The sequence below is a fragment of the Bombus impatiens genome, unplaced genomic scaffold, assembly GCF_000188095.3.
Source record: "Bombus impatiens unplaced genomic scaffold, BIMP_2.2 scf_0154, whole genome shotgun sequence".
Classification (NCBI taxonomy): Eukaryota; Metazoa; Arthropoda; class Insecta; order Hymenoptera; family Apidae; genus Bombus; species Bombus impatiens.
In genome coordinates, this window is record NT_176573.1 from 37,628 (window position 1) to 46,406 (window position 8,779).

Sequence of the window (8,779 nt, forward strand, 5' to 3'; positions counted from 1 at the left end):
CTAGAATATATCTTTTATTCTATTTTTTTGTGAAGTAACTTTTCAATGATCAAATTATTAGCGTTTAAAAATTTGGAATCAATTCGAATATATTTAAGGTTTATGGAGAAAAAAATAACATAGTTCGGTATTACTTGTCCTTAATACATTTAGTATAGACCATCCGCGAATTAGATAGTTAATTTCACGTAGTATATTTGGAATTTTTGGCTACATAAAAGATTAAATGTGAGAACGGAGAGAATCAATACTCTACCAAGAATCGAAATTCTGAGAACATTTTTGGCAAATATAAAGTAATAATCGTAATCTATCCTCTTTGCTACGGTAGATAGTAATTTAGAATATGTAAAAACTCAAGCATCTATTCGTCTGTTTTTTTATTTAAAAACTCAGGTTCACTTTTTATTAAACAAGCAATCGCGAATTTTTAAGCGATAATTTAATATCTTTGATGGAATTAGGATACCTGCTAACTTCTACAGAATTTTTGGAAAATCTATTGCAATTTTTTCCCAAAAGAATACACCGAATCCCTTCGTATATTCCATTGAGAAATCGAAGTTGTAAGTCTTGCTAGGAAAATCAATACATTTGCGACCAAGTGTTTTTAAACGACGCTATATCATTCTTTTAGCCGAAGCAGAAATAATGAAACGTATTTAAAGCACGAAAGTAAACGTAATAAGGAACAATCTTAAGTACAAATATGAATTATTCAAGCATAAACAACGTATGTATCCTGTCATGTCTATTAAATGCAAATGTAGATTCCTAAGAGGCGGAGGGAGGAGGAGACAAATAAAAATCGAGCAATTCATTCGCGTGACAAGTATGCGCAGGAAATATCCTCAGCGAAAGTCATTAAGGAAAATTACGATCAGCTAACCGAAGCTTTAACCTTTTTCGTATCTTTTACATTTTATTCGCAAAGACTTTCTTAATACAGGTGCGTATTTCTTACCTTCAAAAATTAAAAATACATTTTTATTCCGCAGAATTCTGAAGTGGCAATATTTCTATGACTTATTCTCAGAATCAATTGACAAATGTTTGTTCATCCGTGTAAAAGTGTTCTGTGTAATGCTTATATTGTGAAATCGTTTGTGCATGATTATTCTCTGTTCTTTTACTGTGATAAGTAAGCCGTATACGAGCAACGACAGCGTTAGATGTACAGCAATAATAGCAGGAGAAAATAAAATTCTTTATGCGAAAGAACATGAAACGTAAGGGGTGACATAAAAATACGATTTTAATAGATTTATTATTCGTTTGAGAAAGTTCCGATTCGATACAAACAGATATAATGATTCATGTAGTTACAATGAAACAAATGTGCAGAATGATTTTCCTACTTGTCACTTTACACACGTAAAAAGAATTTTACGATACCTACTATTTATTTACGATACATCTTTACTTAAGTGTAATGTCATTCGTATAAATTATTTGGAAACTACAATAATTACGTGAGACAAGTGCTTCGCGCTATTTAAATACAGAAGTGGTTTAAGTTAATGCAGTTAATAAGTACTTTCAAAATTGAATTAAGGAGTACAACGCTGTTGTTTTCATCGCACAGTGTGCAAAGAGTTCTGTGTAAAGAAAATGCGGTTTAATAAAAATTTGTCGTCGTGTTATAGAATTATATAACGAGCACTAAATACCTATATGATAAACCTTATGTTAAAAATTTGTTTCATTTCTTATTCTTTTCACTCCAGAAGATTGAATTTACATTGACGAGGTTCAAATTGCTATTTTACAAGGAATCAACGCTGTGGAGCATGTAGCACAATTTTCTGGAAATCAACCATTTTCACTAGGAAACATCGAACAATATGCAATTTATCGCACGAATTTGCACAAAGAAACACTGTCAAATTGATTTGTCGAAATTTATGCCGTTTCTACGAAGTACGTGCCAATGGCGTTCCGTTTCTCTTGGGATATGTACATTTCATATCGAACAACTGATTACTTAAAGCAACGTAAATGTCTCGTTAATCGTTGCTTATACAGATCCCACAGTTACCACTTTGATCATAATTTCCGCATTGAACATTTATTTGTTGCTGGTGCCTGAACCAAGTTACTTAATAAGTAAATAGAAGACTGAAGAATCGTACATGATAGATTTCCTCGGTTTCTCTTTCGCTTTCATCATGAGGCAATCGTAATCTTGACATCCTTAAAAGCTAATGATTCGCGTCGGTATTTTTCGTATTTCGTCGTAATTTCAGAAATTATATTTTCAAACGTATACCTGAGGCCCGTGTTCTAAATATTTCGCGTCAGTAAGATTTTATTTCCGAGAAAGTGAAGTCTTTACTTTGATTCGTTGCTTTATAGAACAAAAAAAGTAAAAGGAAGAAGCAAGAACACGCTTAATCTAATCAAAATTTCGAACAACGAGTTACAAATGATTAAGCTGCGGATGTTCTTGCAAATTTTATATGTCCAAATATGTGAAACGTATACGAAATTGACGTAAAATTAAACGTACCAAAGATATGTGAAAATATATTAGAAAATATATTGGAAATAGTACGATATAACCCTTTTCAAATTGCTAGATTACGTCTTATGAAATTTAGCGTGGAATTTTTGATTGTATAGCGTTGATCTATTTTCGATATATTATACGTTGCTACTACACACATACTCGTATGAATCTTTAAACAATATAATTTGCGCATATTAACTTTTGTCAAATTGAAATTAGAGATATAAAAATTGAAAATAGAGATACAAGTCTCGACTCGTTTTATCGGATTTTTACAGTGACAGTAGTTCCCGAGATACGACTTCGGCCTTGCTATCTTTTAGATACATCTCGCACGTACGTATGGTACAATCACTTCGTGAAATTGAATGTACGATAGGAAGAACTTATGTTACTATTTAGCAAGCTATAAACGGATATAAAAGAACACAGGCTAATGCGAATGATTTTCGATCAGTATAATCATTGCAAATAATTGTAAAAAAACATACGATCGTATAAATCGCTTTTGCCCGATAATTTTTACATTCGGTTGTTCGTTTCATATTTTTTAAGAATTTTGTAAAAATATCGCCTTTACTAAAATTGTAACTAAATCCTAGCAGAACATTTTTATGAAAATAATTTTGATCGCGTTATAAGTACTGTATTAACAAGGGGATTTTTCGTTACGTACATCTTAAATAGGTATTTTCTCTATTCGTTGTATATTTTGTCGATATTAGCTGGCAATAATGATATGCAAATAGGGTTGTGATAAATTATAGATCGTATTACACGCATTAACTTAGAATTACGTAAAGAAATAGTAATATTGAAAGACCAGGATATGATCTGGAATAAATCGGTATAATTAATGAGTTTCAGAAACCCATATTGACAAACCAATCAGCCTTATAACTGCTACCTCTGGTTTTGTTTCGAGGAATGTAATGACCTGTTTCACCAAGTAATCGATTTCATCGTCGCGTACGCTGCCAAAGAAAGCCCGATAAACATCGACTTCGATCAACGACCAAACAATTTCCTGTCAATTTCTGCTCCACCCACTCTACAAGGACTTCTTTTGCCTTAGGCGTATTTATTGCAGGAAGCTATAAACATACAAACGTAAAAAATACTGGTCACGAATCTTAGTCCATCGTATATTACTATATTAATCAGGTAGATATTTTTAATAACTCGACATGACTTTTACGAGTTTCTTTGGGTGGTAAATAAAATGAGATGAATATCTTGAATTTTATTCCACAGATCTATTTAATTCATACGGTATAAATACTTAAAAGCTATCTAATGTTTCAGATTGAATAATATACCTATCATGTGAGTGTTTGTACATACGAGTATTAATTTGCCAATTGATCACAACTAATTTGAATAATATAACTGTTTTTCGAATTTCTGTTATTTTTATCTAAGGACACCTTAAGCTTTAACGATAACAATAATAAACATTTATTACGAGTTTTTGCGTATAATATAAAACATAGATTTTTCTATCGCGTCGTATCAATTTAGAAATTATATACTACAATATAAAATGTACACGATCCGACCGATTAACACGTACAAGCAGACATAAAGTGATCCCCTATGAAAAAATAAAAATACAATTTTCGGGTATCAGTTTTCGGAAAAATTTTGAAAATTCATCAAATATGCGAGCAAGAGACAAGTTCTTTAATCGAACATGTTCAGACTTTGTTTCCTTCGAAACGAAGCTTCGAGCAAATTTTTATCCTACATTTTCCGCTTATTGTCGCACGTAAAATAAAGTCCCATCGATTGTCAAAATTCCTATCTTTACTTGGGAATTAGACGATCACAATCACGTATACTTGACAAGATTCGAAACTCATTTGTCATTTGCTAAAATGAAACCCCAACGCAATTTCATTTTTATTTCAACTCACAGAATCGCCTTCACTTTATTTGTATCAGGAAATTTAAACCACCCTGTATATACCTACTTATTTTCGTTGTAGCAATTTGCTCATAATCATCTATATACACTATATTTGAAAACGTATACAGGTCGATAATTTCAATGTTAAAAAGCGTACGAATCATAAAAAAATTCGTACAAAATACCTCGCATTTATTTGATATAGCGGAGTATCGGTTACACGGAGTTCCGTATTATTCGAGATACTTCGAACTTCAGCATAACTTCACTTTCTCCGAAATTTCAACTCGAGGAATACGAAAGTGTACATATGTATCGTGAAAGCAGTCAAACCTTTAACCGATCAAATAATTAATTAGACTTAAATACGTGTACAACGTTACATCATCAAAATCTTTCCTATGATTTTATTATACAATTTACGAACACTGACAGACTTTTCCGTATTATTCGAGTTTTCGATTATCTGAAGTATGCCCGATTGATCGAGGTTCTACCGTATCTCAAGATGTTTTAAATCAACAATTTTTTTCAGAATATACGACCGTAATGTTCGAAAAATATTTCGCGATGACAAAGAGTTACACTTAGACTTTTATCTCCCTTTTATTTTACGATTTATAGAACCGTGAAAGTTTTATTTCAACATAAAGACCTCAAATAATTGCAGTATTGATCGAGATTGAGATTAGCAATGCCAGCAGTAGTAGACCATTCTGATTGCAATCGTTTGCCCCTAACTTTGATCTTAGATACTAAGCATCAGATAAATATAGTTTCTCCAAGTAATTACAAACTATGGTAATTTGTCTTTTATAAACGACTGAAATAATTGCATGATAATGATCAACCACCGAATATGGTAAATCTACGATTCGATGTGATTTTACGCGGCAGTTATCGAACCTATTATTCAGAATATTGCGGTAAACGAGAGTTCAGTGTCACTGACTTTGATCATTTTAACGTCGCAAACATCTGACGATAAGAAAAGATAAGTTGCGAAAATTTACACGATTAATATCTTAAAAATTCTGAAACGGAAACAATACTATAATAAAATAGGATCGTAAATGCGGTACGCGTAAAATGCATCGAAAACGTCAGAACCAGGAACGTGCATGCCGCGTGAACCGACACACGCCAGTGAACCCGAAGAAAAGACTGACAATGAAAGGGGGTCAGATGTATGGTATAGGCGCAATACAGAATAATTTTGCACTGTTTACTCTTTAACTTCCTATTATCGATTCAATGAGAATTGAATCATATGTATAACTGCAAGAAAATGTTTAAGATAATATCAAAGGAGAAATAGAAGATTCGAGTGAGCGCCGTAAAATCGAACAAATCGGTAATTAATTTCATAAATATTAAAACTCTGTTCGACGTCTATCACAATGTTTTATCAAAATCATATTTGAACAATTGTACAATTCGTCGCAGAATTTGACATGCTGTGTATGTAATTTACGGAATAAAATAATGCTATGAATCATTCAAAAAGATATTAACGTCAGTCAGTGTGAATACCAATCATTTCCTCTCTTATGTAACTCATTTAGTATTATAATTATATAAAGTTTCGATCATGAGAAACCGAGTAGTATAAGTAAACCACAGATCTGCATTGGCACAAATGTGGTCCTTCGACGAGAAATTCGATTACAGGTATATTTGTGTTTTATGTTATACGGGATACGTCCTCGGATAAGACTCGTATACTGTAACAAAGCATTGAATTTAATATAACTTAGGTGCTCTTTAACGTCTATTAATAACGCTAAACTTTCACAGGTATTTTTAGAGGCTGTATAGCTATCATAATAGTTTATGTGCGCAATAAGAAATTAGTCAGTGGTCCAACGTTAAGAGCAAATTGCCAGAGGAAAGGACACGTACCGTTACATACGATGGTAACCCCGTAGAAAAACCTGAAAGCGGACCAGATGCCTGCTGCGCAAAGGCCCGTGATAGGTATATGCACCTCGCTCGGTTCCTTGTGCAATCAACAATGAACAACTTGCAAACGATTGCAATATAACGTAGTACGAGGGACACGTGCAAACACCTTTCCTTACCCTTGGAAGAAGGAAGCCTCTGAACGAGATCGAGAATTATTGCGACCACTTTCCATTACGTACAACGCAGATATGCAGTGACGGGTAAAATTCTGGAAATCTACATAAATATTACGAAATTCTATTACGTGGGAATAAAACTTTTATACATTTTTTTCCTCTTATTCTCTGCAATTTTTCTTATTCGACATTTTAAATAATTTTAATAGCAAAAACAATTATCTATAATATCTTAAAAATCTATCAGCGGAAGTTGGCATTTGTTATATCTCAAATACTATACAATATAATAATACTATTTCAATTTCATATTTTTCTTACTTCGTTTGCATTTTGATTAATTTTACTTATACAACAACGTGAAATAATGTAAGCAGTACTTGTCGTTTCCTTTTTGTTCATTTGGCTTTAGATGTTTCTTTAGATTTTACTTGTGTTACTCATGTTATCACCTATTTACGAATTCCAAAACGTTTACGAAACATGAAACTATTCTAAAAGGTAGTGAAACTATGAAATAGTACGAAAATTCGAAACATCTTATCAACGAATAATTGGAAATTTAAATTTCAATTTGTTTACTGATTTTTCCAAATTTTTAAATATTTTATGATGATTTTATTTTTCATGAAATTTCATATCCTACCAAATGTTTCTTACTTATTTTTATTATTTATATCTTTTTAATTCCTACTATTTTAATAACACTAAATACTTAATAATACTAAAAGTAGCAAAGATGGTACGAGTGTGTATTGTTTAAAATCTTAGAATGGACGCGATATAATGAAAAATAAATTCTTCAATAAAAAAATAATATTCTTCAATGTTAAACTCGTTTACAAGCATGCATCTCAAAGAATTTCATCATTTAAAAAACGTCAAAATTTCTACTTTCTACTTTGCAAAGAAATTTATTCGAAATACACAAGAAACGACTTGGCGCGAGAAAATCTTAAATCTTGCACACAAGTAACTCTGTAAGATTTAGATTTAAAAAAATATTTATTTTCCTTCTCTATAAATACAGTTACTTCTAAATCTATTGGTATTATACCACCCATACCGAAACTTAAGAATGAAACAAAATATAAAAATATAAAAATAAAATAAATATCAAATGCAATAGATATAGAATTTCACTATATGTGCGAAACTTAGGAACAGAATTTTTTTTACCTGATATCAACACATACAGTGTTTCATAATAAGTGAACAATATTTGAGGGGCAGATTCAGCACCTAAAAACAATAAAGAAAGTTGATATGTCAACATATGTCGTATTTCATCTTGTTTACGATATATAGCGAGTTTTGTGTTCTATCATTTCGTATCTTACTTTCACGTAAGAGATGCGCAAGATGACTTCCCTGCGTTTCAATGCATGCGTAGAGACGTCTTTTTTTCCTCGAGTTTGTCGAAAGTCTCGTTCAATTCTATGGCAAAGTACACATTTCAACACCTTCGATAGATGTTGAGTATACGATGGATTTCAAGTATTCCCACAAATAAAAATCCAACGAAGCCATACATTGAATGGGGAATCATTTTGAGTGTCTCTCGTGAAGGTAATCAAATACGTCGTAAATATTCTAATATTATATTCAAGGGAGGAAGGAGATTAATATTTTTAATTACGAAGTATATAAATTTAAACATATGTCAATAATTAAGATATTAGATGTTTGACTTGACCAAGAGTAAAATGATATAGCCACAGAGGACATCCATTTAAACGACAAAGTAAAAGATATGCGTGTCGACTCATCGATATCGTATCTTGGATTTTCCCAATTACGTGTCCTATTTTAATACAATTAAATATCGCGTAAAACGTTATAAGTGCAACCGGAACCAGGACCTCATTAAAAGAGAATAAAAAAGAAAGGGTGCGCGCGTGCACGTGGCACGAAGACTAGATTTCGTAATTTCTCGGTTACACATTACACTTGCACGACAATTCCGTGATTCACATCACGGCATGGTTATGCCGTGTAACGGTAGCGATAAATTATTATTCTGTGTCTATAGAATCCAGCATGTCATCGTTCACCGGCTGATTTTAACGAATGCATGCGAGATTCATCTAACTGCGACATAAAACAATAATCGTTTTTCGTACAAAAGAAAGACTCCGATATAATGGAGTATCATATCGTTTCAGTGAACGACTTCTGTTCTAACATGTACAGAGAAATATACGATTGTTCCATCACCAATTCTTTCGTTTGTTTTTTATTTGTTCGTTAGTAAATCGTTAATTTTTTTTTTTTTTTTTT

At 32.0% G+C, this 8,779-nt stretch overlaps 1 pseudogene; it reads left to right on the forward strand.

The window, feature by feature from the left end:
• Positions 1–5,112: 5,112 nt before the first annotated feature.
• The window catches only part of LOC105680411, a 5,383-nt pseudogene continuing 1,716 nt past the window's right edge, over positions 5,113–8,779 (forward strand).